The 13,110-nt window shown below is 37.9% G+C and overlaps 1 long non-coding RNA gene across 1 annotated transcript in view; it reads right to left on the reverse strand.

The window, feature by feature from the left end:
• Positions 1–9,025: 9,025 nt before the first annotated feature.
• The window catches only part of LOC125620225, a 13,583-nt gene continuing 9,498 nt past the window's right edge, over positions 9,026–13,110 (reverse strand). Inside the window, exon 3 of the long non-coding RNA XR_007351832.1 lies at positions 9,026–9,041. This is a non-coding gene — a long non-coding RNA (uncharacterized LOC125620225). The remainder of the gene's footprint in view (positions 9,042–13,110) is intronic.

The following is a 13,110-nucleotide window of genomic DNA, read 5'->3' on the forward strand; positions in this document are numbered from 1 at the left end:
TGAGGAGTTGGGAAGTGAAGAATGTGGCACTCAGTAAAAATACAATAACGTTTTCAGTGAAGCAACTCTGCCCCCCATGGATGAGCAAATTTTTAAATACTCAGACTGCTTCCCCTGAAGTAATTGGAATATGTTATATTTCTCAGGGTTTTATGAGACCAGTGAGTATATATTTGCCTTAAGTATCTGTAAATTAATGACTTTCCCAAAGTGGTCTCTCCAAATGAAGGGGAGAGCAGCCTGAAGAACAAATTCTAGATTCACTACAGAATGCAGAAGAGATGTTTGACAGCTTTCCTCGTTCCATCATTTTTATAAGATCAGTGATATTTTGAATCCCTTACCTATAACAGCTAAAATATAAATCACTGGTGGATTTAAATATCAATATTTCTCAATCTCATAGCCACACCATTCAGATGAATATTTTAGAATGTTTTTGACATGCCCCATCCGCCACACCCAGCCTCTTGCTTTATCTCTAGCACTTTTTCTTTTCTCTCTGAATTACACTGATATCTTAGGGTTGTGCTTTAGGAATTAGTCTATTTCATAAACATTGCTCTAGATATTTGCTTGATTGCAAACTCTCCAAAGTCAGACATTTTGTTTGTGCTTTCAATTTTAGCAATGCCAGACATATCCAATAAATGCTGTACTGTGTTCTGTTGCCTTGAAGATGCTATTGATTGTGAAACTGCTCCATGGATTTAATAAAAGCTCTTTAGGAAACAAGCAAAAAATAGCCTCACTGTATTAAATGTACATATTGATTGAGAAACTCATCCCAATTTTAGAGACATTAATTTGAATTTGGAGGAAATCAAACTCAGATAGAGGAAATGTGTTATGGTGAGTTACGAATTCTCTCACCTCTGAGGAACTAAAAGGTCAACTATTTCAGCCTTTTACCAAATTGATGAATCTTTCTAGATCAGATTTGTTTGATCTAGGGTTAATGAGTAGGACAGAGAGGAAATATTGACTCCCTAAAATTGTAAGCAACATTGAGTTTTTCATATACATATAGATTTTTTTTAGAAAAGGATCAACATGTTTTATTAGTCTTTTAAAGTCATTACTGACATTAATAGCCAGTACCTCTTGTGGGGAATTGTTCCATCAAGGTTAGAATATCAGCAATGGAAGTTTATATAATGATTCAACTCTTTTGCTTAATAAGCCTGTGCTAACTTTTGCTCCATGATAAGATAAGATCTTGGTCCACAATATCTATGGTTTTTGATTATGCTCCTTGATAAATTCTTGGTCCATGATATCTATGCTTTTATTTAATTGTTTTGTAAATAATAGCAATGATAGACATTGACTAGTATCTTGATTGATATACATTGGTTTACTAATATATGACAATGTGAAGACCAAGAAATCTGATTAAGCTATTTTCTTTTCCAGCAAATTTAAGTGTTTCATTAGAAAGTGAACAATTTAGAAATTAAGCTAATTTGGTGAAGGAATGTCACATAGTTTTTGCTCAATAAATGTTCACTAAGCTAATTTATTAAGTAAGTGAATGAAAGAGAATTTGTTTTGGTCAACTGTTTTGACACTATCACCAGAAGACCTGACAAGAACAATTAGAAGAGGAGAAATTGACTTTGAGGCTCACAGTTTCAGAGGTCTCAGTTCATAGAGGGCTGACTCCATTGCTCTGGCCAGAGATGAGGCTGAATATCATGGTGGGAGAATGTGGTAGAAGAAAGAAGCTCAGGATATGGCCATCAGGAACCAGAGAGGGAACATCCCCATTGTCCCAACTTCTCCAGTACATACTAGGTGCCTTCAGTAACTATCCAGTTAATCCCTATAGGCCAATTAATACACTCTGATTATGTTAAGGCTATCATATTCCTGCACTGTCTCACACATTATCTTTTTGGGCACATCTAATATCTAAACAATAATATTCTGTCCCTGGGCCCCGAAAGATCATGCTTTTCTAACAATACAAAATATATTTCCTCTATTTTCATGAGTCCCCATAGTCCTTAAAGTTCCAAGAGTTTCCAAAAGTCCAAATCCAAAGTTTCCTCTGAGTCTCAAGGCAAACTCTTAATGTGAGAAGCCTGTAAAAAAATCAAAAGCAAGTTACATGTATTCAATATGTGAAGATACAGAGTATGCATTTAGTTTGAAAGGAAGAAATAGAGGCATAGGAAGAAGGGGTGGGACTAAAGCAAGATCAAAACCCAGCTAAGAAAACAAGTTCTGTAGCTCCATGTCCAGCGTCTATGCCACATGGCATCATAATGTTCTTTCCAAAGGCTTGTGCAGCTCTGCCCCGTGACCTTGTTGGTTGCAGTTCACATGGCCTCTCTCTTGGCTGTCCCTGATTGATTTCTGCAGCTTTCCTCAACAGACATCCCACATTACTGGCACCTCTTAATCTCAGATGTCTCCAATGCAACTTTGGCTCTTCTTTTTCATATCTCTGTGTATCACCCCCTCAGTAGCTGACCGCAGGGACTCTCACCCTGGTGCACTTTGCTTGGCCTTCCTTTAAATTCTTGGTGGAAGCCCTTATGACCCTCTAACTCCAGAATTCTGCATGCTGCAGAATTAGCACTGTGTGGTTGCTCCCAAGTCTGCAGACATCTTGAACAGTAGTCAAGCTGGGACCCTGCCTATTGCAGCCACTGAGTGCTGGGTGGCTGAGCATGGTTAAATGATTCCCTAGGCCCCCCGGGCAAGAAGGGTGCTCCATGATATCTTCTCAAAGAAATTTCTACTTTTGCACTTTTGAGCCTGAGATGGGTGTGGTCTTGCCAATTCCAGAGATGCCCTCAAGTCATCTTTTCTATTGATTCTGATTAAAGTATTGAGCATTTCTTTAGTGACTGTAATGTCTTTAACAACAACAAATTCCTTAGCCCCAGTTTTACTTACAGTTTTCTCGACAAACTTCAAGTTTTTCAAGTCTTTCTGCTTTGCCTTTGCTCCTGATTATCATAATAAACTTGGCTAAGAGCTGCCCACAATATCCATGCCTCCATCTGAATACTATGCTTCCCAGAAATTTCATTCATCAGATTAAGAAGTCCATCACCTTTAAATACAGCCTCACATAAAATCTCAGGACATGGGCAAAAAAAGAAAAACGTAGACAACTTCTTAGCCAGAAAAAACAAACAAACAAACAACAACAACAACAAAAAAACATGAGTGACGTTTGAGGCAGTTTTCAATAGAGTCCTTCTCCTGCAAACCCTTATGAGCCCAGTTTTTACTGTTCATATTCCTAGAGGCATTCTGGTCATTTGAGCTTCTCCCAGAGTAAATTAAGCTCTACTTACAATATTCAAAAGGCTTTTTTTTAGCTTATATCTCTAAACTTTTTGAAATTTCTAGCACAAATTTGAAAAAACTCCAAAATCTTCTGAACTACATGGTCAGGTTAGGCACAAGAAGGACCCTACTTATTGGTACCAATTTCTGTTTTTGTGACAAGAACAATTATAGGAGGAAAAGTTTATTTTGGGGCTCATGGTTTCAGAGATCTCAGTCTATAGATGAACAACTCCATCGGACTGGGCCCAGGTGAGGCAGAACATCATGGTGGAAGAGTATGATAGAAGAAAGCAGCTCAGCATATGGGTACTAGGAAACAGAGGAAGATAGATAGATAGATAGACACAGTCCTGTATATATATATTCCTGTGTGTTTGTGTGTGTGTGTGTGTGTATATATATATATATATATATAACCGTGTCTATCAATTTATTCTGTTGTATTTAATATTTATAAATAATATTTATAATATATATTTAAGGGATACCCCCATTAACCCAACTTCTCTAGCCACACCCTGCCCGCCTGCAGTTACCAGTTAATCTCTATGTGGACCAATGCACTGATTAAATTAAGTCTTCATAACCCAATAATTTCACCTCTAAGCTTTTTTACATTGCTCACATGTGATCTTTTGGAGGATATCACCTAAAAGAAGATGACTGAAATTTGTGAAATAAAAAAAATTGTAGAATAAAAAAGAATTAACAAATGAATTATATACATAGAATACTACCATGCAGGCCTAAGATTCTGGTATTTGAATAAATAAATTACTAAGATTTTTCTTTTTTTAAATGTTATTGTATATTTTAATACCTTTATTTCATTTACTTATTTTTATGTGGTACTCCAGATCAAATCCATTGCCTCACACATACTAGGCAAGCATTCTAGCACTGATCTACAACCACAGCCCCAAATTACTGAGATTTTTCTGCTTGATTATGCCCATATCATTATTTCAGTATGAAAAGTCAACCCTGTAATTGATTCATTCCATCCTCATTTTCCCATCTATCCATTCATCTATCCTATAAACATCTACTGATTATCCTATACATCTTAGATGTAGGGAATGCATCGTGATAAATTATGTAAACTATCAAAAAACTAAAGTGGACAATAAAAGCTTAAGCCACCAAGTCATTATTGCCCAAATTACTAGGACCACATTTAAGACACACTAGTAATTAAATTTGCTTAACTTCTCTCTTGATTAAAAATAAATGAACATAGAAAAATGCATAACTAGTAGAAGATCCACATTCAATAGATTTATGGGAACTGAAATATAAGGAAATGCATGTTCAAGGTTAGGGAAAAGGTGCAGTGGATCCTTTATGAACCCAGCTTCCTAAGAAACCTGACATACATGAACATAAACCCTGCATAAGAAAACATGAATATTCGCATACATGCATATATTTCTTTTGTAATTATTTTGTCCTGCTGATAAGAGCTAAGGAAGAAGAATGCAAAGAAACGTTGGGAAGAATTAGATCAGGAATCTGGTTTCAGCTCTGCTTCTGACATGCTGGGTGATCTTGAGCAAGCAGCAATCGCTCTGTCTCAGGTGACTCATGTAAGCTGAGAGGACCAGGTGCCAGATCTCTGAATTTCTTAGGTGGAAAACACACAACAACCTGTAAGATCTACAGCCTTCTGGGAGGGATTTGTTTAATTATTGAAAATGCTGCTTTCAAGGCTGAGTAATGGCAGGTGCAAGCTCTGAAGGGTAGAATTATTTTTCAGCAGACCATGGTCCTCTTACAATGGCTGTCATTTTGACCTCTTATAGACATCGCTGGGTAGCCACGGCATGAAACTGAATTCTCCATTTCTTCCAAATACTTGATAAAAATTCTTTAACTTCTACTAAAGGAAAGTCCTTTCCCTTCTTCCCCCGCCCCGCCACTACAGTATATAATGAGCCACCCACTTGGCTACAACTCTTGGAGGAAGAGAGGAGAAAACAAGTCAGGAATCTAATGGATTTTTTTTTTTAAAACCACGGAAACTCCATAAGGCATTGATTGGCACCAATGTAACTGCTTTTTTCTGTAGCTGTTAATTGATGCTATTACTTTAAAAGGTGAGTGCAGACAGCAATGCAATTCAAAGCAGAAAAGTGACAGTGATGAGTATTTAAAAAACTTGGAGGTTGGGTTTGTTAGGGAGAGATGGAGGCTGGACACAGAGCAAGAAATGTCCCCAGGGCCCTGGGACATATTTAGGTGTTCTAAATCTAGCAGGAAATCACCCAGAAGAGAGGGGATAGACAAAAAAGAGGGGATGGACCCCAGACATCTATAGAGCACTTTAATTTGTCAAATATCATGGTGTAAATTCTTCATGAGCATCAGTAACTAAGGTCAAATTCATTCATTCAATCTTCACCAAATACTCACCTTAAAACCTGCTGTGTGCCAGTAGTGAACAAAGCAGTCCTGGCTCCCTGGCATCTGGTGGTACAGTTCCTGGTTTTCTTTGTTAGAATAAGAGTTACTCACCTTCCAGCTCCTCACCCCACTGGCTGAGGGTCCATCTGAGTCATTCCCTCTTGGCCCTTTCAGTGTGTTTTGCCCTTAGGCCAGGTGTGCTGCCCTCACCTGAGAACAGTGTCTTGTGGGGAGATACAGGAAAGAGCAGGGGTGCCCAGGAACCTCTGGCCAGAGCTGAGAACACATGGGCAGAGCACCAACAGAGTCCACAACAATGATCATGTCCACTTTATAGGAAAGAAAACTGAAGTTTGAGAAGTCACTCGGTTTAGGTGTTATGCAAACCCCTACTCATTGTATCTTGGTCCTAAATCAGGCTCTGACCTCTGAAATATACTCCCGCTCCTCCAGTTGCACATGGAAAGGCTCCAAATGACAGTGGAAGAATCTCTCTAGAAGATAACTTAGCATCTCTAGAAGGTAACTTAGATAACTTAGGATAGATGGATACTTGGGTTAGAAAGCAGACGGACCTCAGGAGAGATGACACAGAGCTTCAGATCTAGATCTTTTTCCGTGAATTCTAAGTGAGTAGGCTTGGGCTCTGAGTGACATTGAGAGAAAGGAACCAGAGAACTTTCAGTCTGGAGGCTATGAAGCAAATGTTAAAGATGTTAAATTATTTCTAAGTCTCCATTCTCTCATTAAGAATCGAGTGGCCAGGGCTATCTTTGACTTGTTTGTGCAGATCACTTCACTTCAAGAGCAAGACTTCATTTCTAGTTTACAAAAATGAGAGAGCACCTATCTCACAGGATTCTGTTCATATTGGTTAAATGAGATACTATGGGTGTTTTATCCTGGGTTCTCTCAACAGTACAGCCCAAGGACCAGTTTATGCGATAACCTGGACTTATGTGCTTCTTACTGAGGGTGGGGAAAAACATGACTTGGGGCCTCAGAATAGCCTGAGATATGGAAGAAGAATGAGCAAATGCATCTCCTGGCTTCCCATTGGCCTCCTATTTCTCAATGGTAGGAAGCAACACCTTAGGACATTGTATTAGTCAGCTTTGCATCATTGTAACCAATATACCCAACAAGAAAAAGCAGAGGAAAATTTTATTTTGGCTCAGCATTTCAGAGACTCAGTCTATAGCTGGCTGACTCCACAGCTCTGGGCCCAAGGTGAGGCAGAACTTCATGGCAGGAGGGCATAGCAGTGACAATCAGCTCAGAACATGGCAACCAGAAAGCAGAGTGCAAGGAGCCAGGGAAAATATCATCTCCAAGGGCACACCCCCAGTGACCTCTTCCTCCAGCCACACCCTACCTGCCTATGGTGACCATCCATTAATTCGTTCAAATTATTACTCCATCAAATGGCTGGATCTACTAATTAGATTAAAGCTTGCATCATCTAGTAATTTTATCTCTGAACATTCCTGCACTGACTCACGCCTGAGCTTTCGGGGGATACCTCAAGTCCTTATCATAACAGACATGAACTCTCCCATATTTTTGGGCTGTGTCACCTGCCCTTTCTAGCAGCTCCTGAGGAAGCACAACTATCATGTTGGGGTTAGACAGTAGACGGTATCACAGGAGCCTTGTAGTTATGAGGTCTGGTGGTATCAGGATGTCACCAGGGATTTAAGACCAGGACCATGGTACATGCTACCACTACCAGCTCCCGGAAAGATCTGAGATCTTGTATGCTGACACAACTGAGGTGTGGAGAGGTGCAGGGTCAGGTACAGTGTGTGAAAAGTACCTGTGAATGTGTGAAGACTAAGGCAGGACATCGTTATATAGGACTTCAGAGCTCTGGACTCCATTTCTGCTGCCTAATTTATGTTCTTCTTTCTTTCCTTTATTGTGCTAGCACACGTGCTCTTTCTATATGCCATAATTAGAAAATGTTCCGTGAATGAATGTTGCCTAAATAAGCAGGCATCTATCCATGTAAGGGCATAAAGGTGCCTCTTTTCCTCTAAGTAAATCAGATCACATATATTACACACTGATTCCATGCAGTGGACCAAATTCTTCTCAGGGATGACTACCTAATTCTCACATAGTCCTATGTATTAGAGGCTAAGAGAAGTTAAAGATATTGGTTAAAGTAACACAACTTTTTGGATGCAAGGAATGTACTTGAGTTCTCTGCCTTCCATGTTTTGCTCAATTACTTTGCTTTCCTTTAGGATTTTAGGTTTTCTGGTTCGTACAACTGAGGCAGCAGGAGGTGTTATTAGGCATTACCATCGTGCTTCTATGATCCTGACAATGGAGATGATCCTAAGTTCTCCATCACAAATGACTGGTTGCATAGATTCCTGTGAGAATTTTCTCTAAGAATTTGTGTCTTTTTCACCTTAGTATTCTCCAAGCCTCAAAGGGTAGCAACATATATAAATGTGTGTGTGTGTGTGTGTGTGTGTGTGTGTATTTGCAGCACTGAGTATTGAACCCAGGGCCTTGAACATGCTGGACAAGCTCCTTACCACTGAGCTCCATCCCATATAATGACCCTTTACAGAAAAACCATGTCCATTCCTAATGTATGCTTAGAGAGGACCCAGAAGCTATTATAAAAAGTTTAAAGGAACAGAAAAAAAAATTCAGGTTATAAAATTACCCTCTTCCCACTCCTCCCTTCTCTCCAATGATAATAAAACATAGTTATCACAATGTCATATGAAATGTATAAAAATGGAACCAAGTTAAATGCTAACAAATGAGAGGTGATTAAATGCATTGCAGAAAGCTGTACTGCCACTAAAAATTTCTGCCACAGATATAAAATTTATAAATAATAGGGAAGAATTAAACTACTAAATTCAGTTTAACTCAACTTTTGTGCCAAAATTATATATACATTTATAAAACTTAGAAATGTAGAAGAAAACACTCGAACGTTACCAATGGTCAGGTAATAAAATAATAGCTCATTTTGATTTTCTGCTTAATGCTTGCCTGCATTTTCTATTTTCTGCAAGGCACAAGAGCTTTTTCTTTAATAAAAAGTTTTATTTAAAAATATATTTTTTAAAAGTGTAGACTCTTGTGGGTTATGCTAGTACATGCCTATAATCCTAGCTACTCAGAAGAGTGAGGCAGGAGGACGTTTAAAGCCATCCTCAGCAACCTAGACAGAACCTGTCTCAAAATAAAAAATTAAAGGGCTGGGGATGTGGTTCAGTGGTTAAGTGCCCCTGAGTTCAATCCTCGGTACCAAAAAGAAAAAGAAAAAAAATATATATATATATACACACACACAAATACTTTTTCATAATGTGAAAATATAGTGAAGAGAATGATCTATGTGAATAGTGGTGGCTAGTCTAAAGTGTTCAGGTTGTTTCCCCCAATTTATCCATTTGCTGAAGGTTTTTGTCCATGAGATCATTGTGGCTGACACTACACTGAACTCTTAAGATGGAGAACTCTGTTCCCCCTAAAAAACTGAAAATGCATAAATTGAAACAACTTGTTTCCCTTTGCTCAGCAGAGACAGGCTGACATTTTCAAAAGCACTTTAATACTGGGAGAACAAAAAGGCAATAATTACAGAAAATACAAAAGACATAACAATTGTCATTTTAAAAAATACAAGTCCCTCCTCCTCCAAAGGGCTGGCTGGTTCTTCCTGGAATCAGGAGCACATGTGACCCCCTCCTGGAGCCTTGCCCAGTTCCCCTTAAGTGGGTACCACTGCATTTCTGTCACCTGGAATTGGCCTTTAGGCTAATTGGACATCTCTTAGTTAAGGTCAAAATATCACTTGCCCAAATTCTATCCATCTGAAGCTTTTCTACTTGGTTTTAGTTCATCCAGAGTTGGCAGACAAGATGAAACCCCCACCCTTTGCTAATTTAGAATTGTCTTTTTCTGTATTCATCCATGTATGTATGTACACATGTGTACATATATACATGTTGTGTGTATGTGTGGTGTGTTCACATGTAGAAAATAAAATAATTCATTTTTTCAGGTGAGTACCTCTTGCCCTTTGTTTGCATAGAAGTGGCCAAATTGAGGCCCATCCATTACTGGATCATAATATGAAAGTTCATGGCATGCCCATACATCAAAAACTGCAAATATGGAGAGGTGGAATACTTTCAGAGCTCTCCATCTTAGTGCATAAGCTGAAAGTTCAAGGGCATCAAAGCCTGTAGGCTCTTAATTTTGTTTTTGCTTCTACCCATGCTGTCAAATCCCCCGTGGTATTACTTCTTATTCCCTTGTCTGCAACAAACCGTCCCTGAATATCCTAAAAAGAAGGGATTCTTCTAGCCACTGAAATAATGAAATCTTGCTACATCTGAGAACTTTGTAGCTTATATGATAAAACTGATCCATGTGGAAATTAATTGTATCTTTCTCTTTGGTCTCAATAAGAAGCTTGAGGGCAGGAACTTGTTTGCTTTATTTGTAATATCTCCTATACAGGTTTTCAAAGAGTATCTTACATGTGAAAGAAACTCAATAAGTAGTTGTTGAATAATGAGTATATGTACATTGGTAATTACAGAAAAGGTCTGAAAAGATCAATCTAGGATTAATGAATGGGAGCTACAAGGAAATCAATTGATACTGTGTCTAAAAATTAACTTTCTCAGTTCATATTGCATAATATTGTAATAAACTGTCTTGGAAAATACCACTGAGTACATTCTAATCTAAATGAAAGACTGTTTTGGGGGGAATATCATAATGGGATTCATGCAACAGATGAAGGATAGAATTAGATGTCCTCTAAAATTCTTCCTGCTTTATCTTCCTGGAATCTCTAAGTTCAATTGGAGGCAAGAAATCTCCCTGGATTTCCTTTTTCTTTTTGCTTAGGCTATGAACAATCGTGTCTATGTCATGCACATACTCATTAGCTATTTTTCTTTTTCTACTTAGTCCTCCTCTTTTGACTACAATTGTTAAGCTGTATTGTCATCCTGAGTTAAAAAGCATTAGCAGTCACTGAAGAGAAACTGATACCTCTAAATCTATGAAGTGCAAGTGTTTCATTGGAGGATAATTAGGCTTTGAGCTCACACTTTTGCTAGGTCTCTGTCCCAGTTCTTCCCCTAAGAAGCTGGTTTCCTGAAACATAGGCCTTAGTTTCTGAGAACTGCCTTCTTCTATTGCCTAACCTACCTGTACTACTAAAATTCCATTTGCAGCATCCAAATTGTTGTCTCTGAACCCAATTTATCCAGTGACAGATGGGGAATTTCAAAAGGGAGCCTTTCCATGCATATCCACCAAATGATCTTTATGAGAAGAGCGATAGGAGCAAACTCAGTGATGTACCCAGAAATTTAACTTCTGGAAACTCTCATCTCCCGTGTTTTAAATTATTGGACCCTGAGTAAGTAGTTTACCAGAGTAAGTTTGTGTCATTCTTTTCAGAAATTCAAAGTAACCATTAATGTATGATGATACATTTACCTCACTAAGAAATATTAAGATTTTGGTTTGTGTTTTCTATCTCCTTCTTTAAATGATTTTTCCATTCATTTCCTAAACATTACTTGATATGGATGCAATTCATTTCAAGTAGTTAAAATGGCCAAGTTCAGATTTTTTCCCTTTTCTTTAAAAAAAAAAAATCACATTTACAGAATGACATTGTTTCCAAATCATTGCATACATGGAATTTTTTAACCTAAATAATTTGCTATTAGTTTAACTTCCTTGTTTGTTAATAATATGTTTTGTTGTTGTTGTTGTTTTGGGGGGGCTTTAAAATTTTTATTTCAAAAGCTTGGATAGCTTCAATGTCCAGGTCGTGGCAAAATCAGGACACGTGTAAAATACCTTACAATACATTAGATTCCCAAAAGGTACCAAAAAGTACAGTAAAAGTGACTCTTTTATTATGTTTTATTGAAGCTGTTGTTCCAAAAACTCAGAATGTTGTTTTGCCTCATGTTTAACATGAATATAGAAGAAAGTCAAAATGCTAATAATTCCCTGAATAGTCTGACAGAGCATGTGAAAATTCTGTTGGATATTCACCCCTGGGAACTCAGGAGAGTTCTTGAGGAGTGGAAACCATGGTCCATAGAGGAAAAATGATTTGAATAAAATCACAAAGGAGGCTGGAATTCAGTAACAACAATGATTGGAAACTTTATTGTGTAACTAAGATTTTCTAAGCATGCTGAGTGGTCATAGAATTGAGTCAGCCTTGTAATATGATTGTTGTCATTATTAATAACAGGTGAGAAGAAATAAGACACAGGAAAGTTCAATATTTTGCATACGACAACGAAGCTCTTAAGCAATGGAGCCAAGATTTGAACTCAGGCAGGATGGTTCCCAAACTTTGCTCTTAAACATTATGTTGCTTTTTTGGTCAGAAATAGACTCATTTTTTGCATTGTCTATAAATGTCTGCATATACAAGGAAGGGGAGGAATACACACAGAGAGAGACATATATCCTACATGGATATTGTTCTCTTTGATTTGCAAATCTCTGCCTCTAAACAGGGAAAGGATGACTAACAGTTCCTTCTGCTTGGTTGATTACCATAATACACATTCCTACAAATGGAAAGCCATTGCCCTCGCTAATCTTAACATCCCTACATCAGCAGCTATTTCAAGAAGAAGCAATTCCCATCTGTTATGGAAACATACTCAGTGCTGGCGCACATCTCCTTATCCTAGTACCCTCCCATTGTGATGCACCAGTGAAAGCAGCAAGATTTTCATTTTAATTCTGGAAAACCCTCTCTAAGCCAGAATGTGTGAGGGGACTCAGTGCCTTGTTGTTTGTAATTTGCAGTGAAGTGAGTATAACTACGTCACTCCTGAATCCACCTGAATAATCAGAAGTAGGGAACAATCAAGCATTTTTCTTGTATGTGCTCTTAGAGGAATATAATGAGCACGTGTAACTTTCTCTGTGGTTAGCATATTTTTCCTTTGGGGAAGTGTTCTACCCCCACCTGCTAGAGTTGTTGTTATTCATATGGTCCTGTCTTGTTAGTGACAGGGATAGACCCATGACTTGGGGTGTCTCATTAGTGGGTCCCAGCAGCTTGGATATTGAGAACATTTCAGGATGGATGTATGATCAGACAGCATTTCCCTGGACTTTCACATGAGCCGTTGAGTGAGAGGATTTGTGCTCTCTTGAGTATTTTTAGGTAGGAGGATAATGTAGGCCTGGGATTTCAGAAAGCCTTTACTAGCACATGAAATAAGTCTGCCTAAGATTTAAATTTAAAATATATGTATATAAATTTATATGTATAAATTAAAATACATATTTTATATATATATATATATATATATATATATATATATATATATATATATATATATAAACAATAAAAGGAAG

The sequence above is a fragment of the Marmota marmota genome, unplaced genomic scaffold (genome assembly GCF_001458135.2).
Source record: "Marmota marmota marmota unplaced genomic scaffold, marMar, whole genome shotgun sequence".
NCBI lineage: Eukaryota > Metazoa > Chordata > Mammalia > Rodentia > Sciuridae > Marmota > Marmota marmota.